Below are 14,346 nucleotides of genomic sequence, written 5' to 3'. Positions count from 1 at the left end.
TCATCGAGTCTAATCATAACCCAACTCTAGCACTAAACCATGTCCCTAAGAAACCCAATTAAATGTCTTCTAAACACCTCCAGGAATGGTGACTCCACCACTTCCCTGGGCAGCCTGTTCCACTGCTTCACAACTTTTTCCATGAAGAAATGTCTCCTAATATCCAACCTGAACCTTCCCTGGCACAACTTGAGACCATTTCCTCTCGTCCTATCACTTGCTGCTTGGGAGAAGAGACCAACACCCATCACGCTACAACCTCCTCTCAGGTAGTTGTAGAGACCGATAAGGTCTCCCCTCAGACTCTTTTTTTCCAGGCTAAACGGCCTCATGCCCCTCAGCCGCTCCTCATAAGACTTGTGCTCCAGGCCTGTCACGGTCCATTCGGTGATGGACTCGTGATGCTTCATTCACCTTGATCTTGAAGTGCAAATGTAAGGCAATCAAAAAGCCAAGAGGTTGTAATTCAATCATCAATATTTCTTTATTTATTTTGCCTGTAAAGCGGCACGTGATAGAGAGAGTAGAGAAAAAGGAAAGAAAAGAAAGGGGGAAAAAAAAGGGTTGGCTACCACTATGAGATCCAAAGGCGTCCCTATGGTCTCCGGTGTCGTGAGAAGAGTCCTGCCGGTTCTCCGTTGTGATCCGTGATCCTTTGGTGGGGAGAGCTCAGCGATGTCCCGTTGGGAATCGTCTTTCATGCTTCTTCACCCCGCTTTGCTCCCATGGATTGAGGCCAATCTCTGCCTTTGTTTCGCAATCCAGGCTGAACTGCGCAGGCCCGAAGAGTCCCCGCTTCGCTTGCCAGAACCCGTCTGTGCCTGCATCGCCTCAGTTCAGGGGTCTCTTACTGGTCCATTGGGTGACCTCAAGACCTTCGTCAAGCCTCTGCGCATGCTCTTCTTCACTGGCCTTAGTAGCAGGGAGGAGGTGGGGGCAAGTTTGGCTGAGGCAGCAGGTGAAAATCCATCTTCTGCACAGCAGCTATAGTCCCCAGGTGGGAGAGACCTGTAGAACACAATTCCTTTTAGGAGGTGGGGGCAAGTCTGGCTGCGGCAGCAGGTGGAATCCGTACAGCAGCCATTGTTACCTGTAGCCCCCGGGTTGGAGAGACCTGTACAACACAATTTTTTTCGTCAGGCCTCTCTCCAAGTCGTTGTCCAATCCTTTCTATCAGGACATCTGTTCTCCAAGTCCCTGATGGCGATGTTCAGGCAAGTACTGTTCTTCGGACCGACTCTTACACCTTCCAATCCCTGATTTCTGTGATTCTGTGAGATGGAGGGGCCAGGAGAGGGAGATGTGAGGAGATGGATGGATGAGGAGATAGACACACCAAGAGAGGGAGGGTCGGGTGGGTGGTGGGTGAGGAGCTCGGGATGGACAGATGGACAGAGACACGAGGTGATGGATACACCAGGAGATGGAGATGGAGGGACCAGGAGGTGGGTGAGAAGATGGGGATGGACATATGGACAGATGAGGGTGGAGACACCAGGAGATGGAGACGGAGGGTCACGTGGGTGGTGGGATGAGGAGATGGAGGGATGGCCATGTGGAGGGACGGATGGATGGACAGATGGATGATGGACAAGTAGACGCTGGCCAACTAGATGCCCCCTGCTGGGCCCTCCGCCCACTCACACGTCTTGTTGGGTGACACCAACTTCCTGGTGGCCCCAAAATGGATCCAGATGAACTTCCCTGGGAGAGCAGCAGTGGCCACTGCCCCTGGCAGGCCCCGCCCACAGACCCCACCCACGGGCCCCACCCCCTCCACTCACCAATCAGGAGGAGTTCGTGGGAGATGTTAGGGTCTTGTGTTTTCCATCCTCCAGATGAGGTTGGATGAAGTTGGGAAGATGTTTGGGGGTCTCAGTTGGGGTTCAACATCCTCCAGGTGGGACAAAATTGGGGAGATCTTGGAGTCTTGGAGTTCAACATTGTCAGCGTGAGGTGGGAGAACATTGAGGGAGATGGTTCATGTCTTGGGTTCTCCATCCTTCCAGGGGAAGAGGGATGAATTTGGGGAGATGTTTGCAGGTCTTGGTTGGGGTTCAACATCCTCTGGGTGGGACAACACTGAGGGAGATGTTGGGGGTCTTGGAGTTCTCCACCGGCTAGATGAGGAGAGATGAAGTTGGGGGAGATGGTTGGGTCTTGGGTACTCCATCCCTCGGGTGGGACAACACTGCGGGAGATGTTTTGGAGTCCTGGGTTCTCCACATTCCAGATGAGGTAGGACAAAATTGGCAACGACATTTGGAGTCTTGGTTGGGGTTCAACATCCTCCAGGTAAAGAAGGCATGAAGTTGGGGAGGTGTTTGGGGTCTTGGGGTTCAATATCCTCCAGATGGGACAAAATTGGGTGAGATGTTGGGGTTCAACATCCTCTGGATGACGTGGGACAACACTGCGGGAGATGTTTGGTGTCTTGGGGTTCTCCACCCTCTAGATGAGGTGGGACAAAGTTGGAGAGGCGTTTGGGGTCTTGGGTTCACTATTCCCGAGATGGGACAACATTGGAGGAGATGTTTGGTCTCAGCTGGAGTTCAACCTCCTCCGGGTGAGGTGGGGTGAAGTTGGGGAAGATGTTTGGTCTGGGGGTCCAACATCCTCTAGATGAGGTGCGGTGAAGTTAGGGAGATGGTTGGGGTTGAACATCCCCAGGTGAGGAGGGGGTAAGTTTGGGGAGAAGTTTTGAGGTCTTGGAGTTCAATACTCTCCACATAAGGTGGGACGAAGTTGGGGGAGATGTTGAGGTCTTGGTTCTGGTTCGCCTAAGGGGTCCAGACATGGGACATCGGGGCCTGGGTGGCACAATGGAGCTGGAGATGGGACATTATAAGATTTGGTGTCCCCAATGTATCCAGGAATAGGACATCCTGAGTCTTGATGGCTTCACAGGGTCCAGGGATGTGACATCTTGGCCTGGGTGGCCCAAAGTGTCCAGGGATGGGACATTCTAGGTCTTGTTGGCCTAAGGGGTCCAGGGATGGGACATCCTGCTCTGTGTAGCCCAGGGGATACAGGGATGGGAAATTTTAGCTCTTGATGGCCCAAGGGGGCTGGAGATGGGACAATTTGAGTCCAGGGATGAGATATCCTGGGTCTGGGTGGCCCAGGTGGTCCAGGGATGGGACATCCTGATCTTGGTAGTCGAAGGGGTCCAGAGATGGGATATCCTGGGTCTTGGTGTCCTCACAGTGTCCAGGGATGGGACATCCTGGCCTGGGTGGTCCACGGGTTGGGGCATTTAACATCTTGATGGCTCAAGATGGCTGCAAATGGGACATCTTGAGTCCAGAGAAGGGATGTCCTTGGTCTTATTGTCCCCAGGGTGTCCAAGGATGGGACATCTTGGGTCTTGGTGGTCTAAGGGGTCCCAGTTTAGGACATTTTCGGTATTGATGGCCCAACGTGTCCAGATATGGGACATTTTGTGTCCTGGTGGCCTAAGGGTTTCAGGGATGGCACATCTTGCGCTGATTGGCGCAAGGTATCCAGGGATGGGAAATTTTGGCTCTTGATGGCCCAAGGGCGCTGGAGATGGGACATTTTGGGTCTGGTCTTGGTGGAGCAAGGGGGCTGGAGATTGGACATTCTGCATCTTGGTGGCCCAAAGTGTCCAGCGATGGGAGATCTTCAGTGCAAGGATAGGACATCTTGGCCTGGGAGCTCCAGGGGTCCAAGGGTTGGGACATCCTGGGTCTTGGTGGCCCCAAGAGTCCAGGGATGGGACATTTTGGGTCCAGAGATGGGACATCTTCACTCCAGGAAAGGGACATCTTGGTCTCGGTGGCCCAAGGGGTCCAGTGATGCGACATCTTGGTCTTGGTGGACCAGGATGCCTGGAGATGGGACATTTTGGGTCTTGGTGGCTTAAAAGTTCCAGAGATGGGACATCCTGCATCTTGGTGGCCCGAAGTGTCCAGGGATGGGACATTTTGGGTCCAGAGATGGGACATCTTGGATCTAGGGATGGGATATCTTGGTCTCGGTGGCCCAAAGTTTCCAGTGATGGGGCATTGGAGCTCTGAGATGGGTCATTTGGGTTCACAGTGGCCCAAGGAGTCCAAAGATGGGACATCTTGGTCTTGGTTTCCCAAGATGGCTGAACATGGCACATCCTGGTCTTGGTAGCCAAAGGGGTCCGGAGATACGACATCCTGGGTCTTGGTGGCCTCACAGTGTCCAGGGATGGGACATCTATGCCTGGGTGTCCCAAAGTGTCCAGGGATGGGACATTTTAAGTCTTGGTGGCCAAATGTGTCCAGGGATGGGACATGTGGGGTCTGGGATTGGACATTTTATATCTTGGTGGCCTAAGGGGTCCGGAAAAGGGACATCCTGGGTCTTGGTAGTTCAAAGTGTCCAGGGAATTGACATCTTGGCCTGGGTGGTCCATGGATTGGGGCATTTTAGGTATTGGTGGCTCAAAGGGGCTAAGATGGGACATATTGTGTCCAGAGCTGGGACATCCTGGGTCTTGTTGGCCCAAATGTCCAGGGATGGGACATCCGGGGTGTGGGATGAGACACCCTTGCTCTCTGTGGCCCAAGGGGTCCAGGGATGGGACATTTTTGGTCTTGGTGGTCCGAGGGGTCCAGGGATGGGACATTTTAGGTCTTGTTGGCCCAAAGTCTCCAGGGATGGTACATTAGGTGTCTGGGATTGGACATTTTATGTCTTTGTGGCCAAAGTTGTCCAGAGATGGGAAATCTTGGCCTGGGTGGCCCAAGGGGGCTGGAGATGGGACATCTTAGGACTTGGTGTCCCCAAAGGGTCTAGGGATGTGACATCCTGGGTCTTGGTGTCCTCACAGTGTTCAGGGATGGGACATCTTGGCCTGGGTGGTCCAAGGGGTGCAAGGGTTGGGACATTGAAGGTCTTGGTGGCCCAAGATGGCTGCAAATCACAGAATCACAGAATCACAGAATGTTAGGGATTGGAAGGGACCTCAAAAGATCATCTAGTCCAATCCCCCTGCCAGAGCAGGAAAACTTAGGTGAGGTTACACAGGAAGGCGTCCAGGCGGGTTTTGAATGTCTCCAGAGAAGGAGAATCCACAACCCCCCCGGGCAGCCTGTTCCAGTGTTCTGTCACCCTCACTGAGAAGAAGTTTCTTCTCACATTTAAGTGGAACCTCTTGTGTTCCAGCTTGAACCCATTACCCCTTGTCTTACTGTTGGTCGTCACCGAGAAGAGCCTAGCTCCATCCTCGTGACACCCACCCTTTATATATTTATAAACATTAATGAGGTCACCCCTCAGTCTCCTCTTCTCCAAGCTAAAGAGACCCAGCTCCCTCAGCCTTTCCTCATAAGGGAGATGCTCCACTCCCTTAATCATCTTTGTGGCCCTGCGCTGGACTCTCTCCAGCAGTTCCCTGTCCTTCTTGAACTGAGGGGCCCAGAACTGGACACAATATTCCAGATGAGGTCTCACCAGGGCAGAGTAGAGGGGAAGGAGAACCTCTCTGGACCTACTAACCACCCCCCTTCTAATACACCCCAGGATGCCATTGGCCTTCTTGGCCACAAGGGCCCAGTGCTGGCTCATGGTCATCCTGCTGTCCACCAGGACCCCCAGGTCTCTTTCCCCTACACTGCTCTCTAATAGGTCATTCCCCAACCTGTACTGGAACCTGGGGTTGTTCCTGCCCAGATGCAAGACTCTACATTTCCCCTTGTTATATTTCATTAAATTTTTCCCCGCCCAACTCTCCAGCCTGTCCAGATCTCGCTGGATGGCAGCACAGCCCTCTGGCGTGTCAGCCATTCCTCCCAGCTTGGTGTCATCAGCAAACTTGCTGATAGTACACTCAATTCCCTCATCCAAGTCATTGATGAATATATTGAACAGTATTGGTCCCAGAACTGACCCTTGAGGCACTCCACTAGATACAGGCCTCCAACCAGACTCCGCCCCATTGATCACAACTCTCTGGCTTCTCTCCTTCAGCCAGTTTGCAGTCCACCTCACTACCCGATCATCCAGTCCACACTTCCTCAGTTTTGCCGTGAGGATGCTGTGGGAGACGGTGTCAAATGCTTTGCTGAAGTCAAGGTAGACCACATCCACTGCTCTGCCATCGTCAATCCACCTTGTTACGTCTTCATAAAAGGCTATGAGGTTGGTCAAACACGACTTCCCCTTGGTGAAGCCATGCTGACTGTCCCTGATGACCCTCTTCTCCTTGATATGTCTTAAGATGGCACCAAGGATAAGGTGTTCCATCACTTTCCCTGGGATGGAGGTGAGGCTGACCGGTCTATAGTTGCCCGGGTCCTCCTTCTTGCCCTTTTTGAAGACCGGAGTGACATTTGCTTTCCTCCAGTCCTCAGGCACCTCTCCCGTTTCCCAAGACTTGGCAAAGATGATGGAGAGCGGTCCAGCAATGACTTCAGCCAGCTCCCTCAGCACCCGCGGGTGCATCCCATCTGGACCCATGGATTTATGGATGTCCAGATTGCTTAATTGCTCCCTAACCCAGTCCTCATCAACTGAGGCAGACTCCTCCATTGCCCTGCCTTCCTCTGGGGCCTCAGGGGTACGGGGCTCCTCAGGACAGCCTCCGGCAGAGTAGACAGAGACAAAGAAGGCATTCAGTAATTCTGCCTTCTCTGTATCTTCTGTCACCAGGGCACCCACCCCGTTCATCAGTGGGCCTACATTGCCTCTGGTGTTAGTTTTATCTGCCATGTATTTAAAGAACCTCTTCCTGTTGTCCTTGACCCCTCTCGCCAGGTTTAACTCTAAGGAGGCCTTAGCTTTCCTAGTTGCCTCCCTACATCCTCTGACAACAGCCTTATATTCTTCCCAAGTGGCCAGCCCCTCCTTCCATGATTTGTAAACCCTCCTCTTCCACTTGAGTTTGCCCAGCAGTTCCCTGTTTAACCACGCAGGTCTCCTGGCTCCCTTCCTTGACTCCCTATGTGTTGGGATGCTCTGATCTTGAGCTTGGTAGAAGCAGTCCCTGAAAGTTAACCAACTATCTTGGGCCCCTTTACCTTCAAGCAGCCTTGCCCACGGGATTTCCTCCAGCAATTGTTTGAACAGGCCGAAGTCGGCCCTGCTGAAGTCCAGGGTTGCAATTCTGCTCGGTATTCTGCTCCCACCACAGGAGATTCTGAACTCCACCATCTCATGGTCACTGCAACCAAGGCAGCCCCCCACCTTTACTGCTTCAACCAGACCCTCCTTGTTAGCGAGGACGAGATCCAGCAGGGCACCTCTTCTAGTTGGCTCCTCCACCATTTGCATCAGAAAGTTATCATCAATGCACTGGAGGAACCTCCTAGACTGAGGCTGGCTGGCTGAGTAGTCCTTCCAGCAAACATCAGGGTAGTTAAAATCCCCCATAACAACCAGAGCCTGTGACTGTGAGGCCACGCTCAGCTGCCCATAGAAGGCCTCATCAACTTCCTCACCCTGATCTGGTGGCCTGTAATAGACTCCCACAACAGTGTCACCCCTGCCAGCCTGCCCCTTAATTGTCACCCACAGACTCTCAACTTGCTCCTCAACCGCACCTGGACAGTACTCTATACATTGCAGTTGCTCTCTCACATAAAGAGCAACTCCACCACCTCGTCTGGCTGGCCTGTCTTTCCTGAAAAGGGCATAGCCATCCATGACCACATTCCAGCCATGTGAGCTGTCCCACCATGTCTCTGTTAATGCCACCAGATCATAATCTCCTGACCGAACACAGGTTTCTAACTCCTCCTGCTTATTCCCCATGCTGCGCGCATTGGTGTACAGGCACTTCAGGGAGCGAGCCGAGTACACCGATTTCACCCTAGGGGCCTGGGGGGCCTCCTGGTCTTTATTGATTCCAGTGTGCTGCCCCACTGATGCAAGCCCAGCTACAACCCCATCCCCCTTCAAATCTAGTTTAAAGCCCTGCAAATGAGCCCTGCTAATTCCTGTCCCAGCATCTTTTTACCCCTGTGGGATAAACCTTTCCCACATATCACTGACCGGACTGGTGTCTTATAAAACCAGCCGTTATCAAAGAACCCAAAGCCCTGCCTGTAGCACCAGTCCCGAAGCCAATCATTTACGGACTCAATTTTTCTATTCCGTCCCACATCATCACCCAAAAATGGAAGGAGGGAAGACAAGATAACTTGAGCCCCAGACTCTTTCACCATTCGTCCCAAGGCCTTGAAGTCTCTCTTCATTCCCCTCAGACTACGGGATGCCGCTTCCTCCCCATCTGTCTGAAAGATCAGTAGGGGGTAATAGTCCATTGGGCGCACCAGTTTGGGGAGCGCCCTGGCGATGTCCCTGATCCGAGCTCCAGGTAGGCTACAAACTTCCCGATGCTGAGGGTCAGCTCTGCATATCAGGCCCTCCATCCCTCTCAGAAGGGAATTGCCTACCACAATTACCCTTCTTTCTTTTTTATCGGAGGCAGTCTTGAGGCGTGGAGTCGATCGCCTCTTCCTATGTGACTTCGTAGGTGGCCCTTGCACCACATCCCCACCTACATCTTCTTCAATATCCAGGGCCTCAAACCTATTACGGAGGGGCACCTGGGGAAGCAAAGCAGGTAGGGAGGGGGGTTGCCCGCGACGCCTAACTGGTACTCGCTTCCAACCCTCCTCAGCTGTTTGACCCCCTACTTCTGCCCGACAGCGACAGGGCGGGGGCTCTCTCAAATCCTCCCTCTCTGCCTGACAGGGCAGGGGGTCCATCACCTTTTGGGGGGTTCCCCCTTGGGGCCTTTCTGCCTGGCACGCCAGGGAGTTACTCCACCAGTCAATCTCCCTTTCACACTCCCTGATGGACCTCAGTGTCTCAATCTCCTCCTTAAGCTTTGCAACCATGACGAGCAGATCTTGCACCTGCTCACACCTCACACAGGCTGAATGCTCATCTCCCTCCCCCGGCAGCAGCAGGCTCTGGCACTCCCTGCAGCCGGACACCTGGACAGCCACGGTTCGAGGCAGTAGCTCCGTCTGAGTCGACACAGTCTTCTTTAAGCAAGCTCTCTTCCTGGAGGAGACCATGTTTGGCAACAGTCAGGGACACTGGCAGTAGGTAAGAAGGTCTAACAAGCGAGGAGTGATAGTCTCTGCGCCCTACTGCACGAGCTGCTCCACCTGCCGCTGCAGCACAGTGTGGGTGATACTCACCGCGTCACAAGCTGGTTGTCTGTCCCAGCGCCTGGTGGGCAGCGACGTGTCGCTGCCCTCCCTGAGGCTTTTTCAAGGCGAGGGGCAGGGGTGTGATCGCCGTCCCCGTGGTAACGCCCACGCCACGTCAGCCGCTCTCGCAAGGGCTGCCGGGGGCTGCCGGGTCCCGAAACTAAAACCCACCCCCACGCTTCTCCTTACCTCGAGATCGCTCTGAACGGCTCCGGCCGAGCTGGTCCCGATCAGCTGATCTCGACGACTGAGTGCTAGTTGCGAGTTTCACCCGCTTTTAAATCTCCCGCCGTCACCGTGGTAACGCCCACGCCACGTCAGCCGCTCTCGCAAGGGCTGCCGGGGGCTGCCGGGTCCCGAAACCAAAACCCACCCCCACGCTTCTCCTTACCTCGAGATCGCTCTGAACGGCTCCGGCCGAGCTGGTCCCGATCAGCTGATCTCGACGACTGAGTGCTAGTTGCGAGTTTCACCCGCTTTTAAATCTCCCGCCGTCACCGTGGTAACGCCCACGCCACGTCAGCCGCTCTCGCAAGGGCTGCCGGGGGCTGCCGGGTCCCGAAACCAAAACCCACCCCCACGCTTCTCCTTACCTCAAGATCGCTCTGAACGGCTCCGGCCGAGCTGGTCCCGATCAGCTGATCTCGACGACTGAGACATTTGCACATGGGACATTTTTAGGCCAGGGATGAGATATCCTGGGTCTTGGTGGCCCAAAGTGTCCAGGGATGAGACATTTTAGGTCTTGGTAGCCCAAGGGGCCCAAGCATAGGATATTTTAGGTCTTGGTCACCAAATGTGTCCAGGCATGGGACATCTTCTGTCTTGGTGACCTCATAGTTTTCAGGGATGAGACATCTTGGTCTTGGTCACCTAAAGTATCCAAGGATGGGGCATTTTGGCACCTGATGGCCTCACAAAGTCCAGGCATGGGACATCTTGTTGGCCTAAGGGGTCCAGGGATTGGACATCAGGGGTCTGGTTGGCCCAAGAGGGCTGGAGATGGGACATCTTGGGTCCAGAGATGGGACATCTTGGTCTTAGTGTTCCAAAGTGTCCAGAGATGAGGCATCTTCATCTTGGTGGCCCAAAGTTTCCAGGGATGGGACATCTTGGCCTGGGTAGCCCAAGGGGGCTGGAGATGGGACATCTTGGGTCTAGGAATGGGACATCCTGCGTCTTGGTGGCCCAAAGTCTCCAGGCATGAGACATCTTTGATCCAGGGATGCGATATTTTAGGTCTTGGTGGCCCAAAGTGTCCAGGGATGGGACATCTTGATCTTGGTGGCCCAAGGTGGCTGGAGATGGGACATCTTAGGACTTGGTGTCCCCAGAGTTTCCAAGGATGGGTCATCCTGGGTCTTGGTGGCTTCATGGGGTCCAGAGATGGGATATCTGGGCCTGGGTGGCCTAAAGTGTCTAGAGACGGGACATCCTGGATCCAGGGATGGGACATTTTAGGTCTTGGTCCCAGAGTCTCCATGGATGGGATATCCAGTGTCTGGCATGGGACATTCTGGCTCTCGGTGACCCAAGCAGTCCAGGGATGTGACATTTTAGGTCTTGGTGACCTAATGGGTCCAGGGACAGGAAATTTTACCCTGAGTGGCCCAAGGTGTGCAGGGATGGGAAATTTTGGCTCTTAGGGGCCTCACAGTTTCCAGGGATGGGACATAGCGGCAGCGAGAGCGGCTCTGGTAGTGGCGCCGGCCACGGCAGTGTTTCCAGCTGCGGCGACATCTCCTCTTTCACCAGGACCGAGCCATGGTGGAGTGGCCACCTCCCTGTCCTGCCAGAGGATGCAGCTCTGCACCCCCGCCCTGCTTTTAAAGGGGTGCCTGGGCAGGGCCCTTTGTGACATGACCAGTGACATCACAATGCCCCACTGTGGCAGTTGCACGTCCCCCTGAGATCCAGAGCCTTCAATGGGGCAGTCGATGGCTCCTTCACACCTTTTGTGCCCCACTGTGCCTGTCCCCACGTACACACCAGGGTGGTACCAAGGTGCTGACAGTCACATCCTCCCCTGCCCCGGGCAGGGTGACTTCACCTGCACCAGCTGGGGGGCAGGAGGGGTGGGACCCTCAGTCAGTTGACAGGGTCCTCAGCAAAGGAGGTGCCCAGAGAAGCTGAGAAGCTTCTGGACTATGTTGTAATATCCACAGCCTGTCACGTCCCACCCTTCACGTATGAGTGCAGAATGGAGGGAATGGAGGTTCTCGTTTTCCTGTTCCTGGGAGAGTTTCATCCTTGGTGGAGAAGGGAGCTGAAGGTGTAACGGGTAGGACTTCTTTCATGCTCTGTGAATGTTCTTTTGCATTATGCCACCTTGATACCAGTTTACTCAGTTTATCAAGGGGTAAGTACGCCCTCCATTATATCTCCGGGAACTCCCTTTTTAATTCCCAAAACCCACCATTGTTGTTGGATCTTAGGTTGTTCCTCCTTTCCTCTTCTAATATGTGCATGCTTCTTTCTTGGAGCACTGGTAGCAGCAGCAGTACTGGTAGAAAGGGGCAGATTCTTGACTCTAACATGACAGATTCCTCTCGACCTTTCTTCTAGGATTTTTACAGGGCCATATTTCCTATTATAATGTATCAATTCTTGTGCTGCTTCCCCCCACGTCCACACCTTTTTAGTATTTGGTTGGTTGGGGGAAGTCGGGGCAGGGGTGAACAGTGAATCAATGGCAGTGTCAGCTCCATCCCTCTGGCTCCCACTTCTGGTACCCTGGCTTCTGATCAAACCTTCCAATCTTTCTACTGGGCTCATCAATGTGATTGTCCTTTGAAGGTTTAAGTGTCTCTGGAAGTCCCCTTATCAAGGGAGTCATCATGTCAGGACTCACCGGCAGCATCATTGAGGATTCACATTCAGGAATCAATTTTCTTTCATGTATCATTTGCAAGCAGGCTGCTTTGTGTGCACTTTCTAGCAATTGATCAGGTGTGCCAGTGATTGCCAGGGGCTCTCCCCTATCTAAAGGGTTTAGCCCTCCAGCCCAATAAGCAGCTCGCTGGGTTAGGGACCACGGGGCACGTCTGTCACCAGTTGTTAAGAAAACTCCATGCCCCTACTAACCATTAGCTTCCTGTTCACTTAACTGAATTTGGTCTCCCCCAGTTAGGGATACGTGCCACACGTGCTCCGTTTCAGATTCTTTAGGGGAGGCGCCCATACTCTCACTTTAGCTTGGCCAGCTCGGTGGCAGTGTAAGGTGTTTGCTTAGTTGTAATATAAGGGTCAGTATCCTCTTCATTTGCATGAAAATATTCTGTTTTCACTAAGGGTCTCACGTGTGGGTATTCCTCATCACTTTGCTAAAAGTGTGTAGAGCGAGTCTCGATCTTTCCCTAACCAAAAATCTTGATTATCAGCCTTTTCAGTCATTCTTTTTATGAAGGGGCCAAACCCACTTCGGTAAGGCACAACTTAGTTATACAAAAGCACAGCAACTGCTGTGTCACCCTTCTCTTTCCCGAGTGGTTGGAGGGGACAAAAATCTGCTACGGGAAGGCTCAACTTAGTTACGCAAACACACAGGATTGCCCCTTCACTCTCCCTAGCGGACAATTCTCATCAACATGAGAACAACACCCATTTTTGCACTTTGAGATCCCAGAGACAGAGCCCTCAACTCAAGTTTGGAGCGCTCAACACCAAGGCATGTGTGGTGTGCAAAAAACCTGAATCGCCCCCCTTACCTTCTGGACACCTATCACCTTATCGGGTGTAGGGCCAGGTGTGGCTGGAGCGAAACTTTCTTCCCCTGTTACAGACCACACAGTACCTGCACTCCTCTGTATTCTCAGAATCCTGTCCGTGACACCAATTTAATGTCACGGTCCATTCAATGATGGACTCGTGATGGTTCATTTACCTTGATCTCGAAGCGCAAAATTAAGGCAACCAAAATGCCAAGGGGTAATAATTCAATCAAACAGTGTTAACTCTATAATTTTGCCTGTAAAGCGGCATGTGATAGAGAAAGTGGAGAAAAGGGAAAGAGAAAAAAAAGGGGGAAAGAGGATTAGCTACCACCACGAGTTCCAAAGGCGTCCCTATGGTCTCAGGTCCCAAAAGCAGCATCCTGCCAGTCTTCCGCCATGATCCATGATCCTTTGGTGGGGACATCTCAATGATGGGAATCGTCTTTTACACTTCTTCACCCCTCCTCTCTCCCGTTGATTGAGGCCAGTCACCGCCTTTGTTTCGCAATCCAGGCTGAACTGCGCAGGCCTGAAGAGTCCCCTCTTCACTTGCCAGAACCCGTCTGTGCCTGCGTCGCCTCGGTTCAGGGGTCTCTTACTGGTCCGCTGGGTGACCTCTAGACCTTCGTCAAGCCTCTGCCCATGCTCTGCTTCGCTGGCCTTAGTAGCAGGGAGGAGGTGGGGGCGAGTTTGGCTAGAGGCATCAGGTGAAATCATCTTCTGGACAGCAGCTATTGTTACCTGTAGCCCCAGGTCAGAGAGACCTGTACAACACAGTTCTTTTCCTCAGGGCTCTCTCCAAGTCCTCGTACAGTTCTTTCTATCAGGGCATCTGTTCTCCAAGTCCCTGATGGCGATGTTCAGGCAAATACTGTTCTTCGAACCAACTCTTATAGGAGGCCATGGAGAACACGCAGCCAGGCTCTTCACCATGGTGTGTGGTAGAAGAACAGAAGAGAATGGGTGGAAGGTGAGAGAGGTTCAGCCTGGACATAAGGAAAAGCTTTTTCCCCTTGAGCTCAGCCAAGTGCTGTCTCAGGTCACCCAGAGAGGCTGCACAGTCTCTGTCTTTGCAGGTTTTCAATCTCTGATTGAATCAGGGCTTGAACACCTTGGTGTGACCCAGTTTGTGACAGGTTGGACTGCAGACTCCTGAGGTCCCTTCAACCTCACTTCCCATATGATCCCATTGTGATGCTGGGCTCTGTTTCTAACTGGTCAGAGCAGATGATTATGGGCCATGAATCCAGCTGTGCTGTAGGTGACCATCTAAACCAACATCTCAGCCAGTGAACCAGTCAACAGCTCAGTGTGACTCGCTCTGGGCAAAGTGTGAGGAGTCCTGGGCAGGGAAGGTTTAGAGGGCATGGGGCGCTATGCAAGACACAAAATGATCTTGGGTTAATGCCTGCGGGCCCAACAGATGTCAGTTAATGTCAATGAAAATTAAAATAAGAAGAACTGAAGACAAAGAT

The sequence above is a fragment of the Caloenas nicobarica genome, chromosome 28, assembly GCF_036013445.1.
Source record: "Caloenas nicobarica isolate bCalNic1 chromosome 28, bCalNic1.hap1, whole genome shotgun sequence".
In the NCBI taxonomy this organism is placed as follows: domain Eukaryota; kingdom Metazoa; phylum Chordata; class Aves; order Columbiformes; family Columbidae; genus Caloenas; species Caloenas nicobarica.
The sequence above is the reverse complement of the archived record's forward strand: the minus strand, read 5'-3'. Positions refer to the sequence as shown.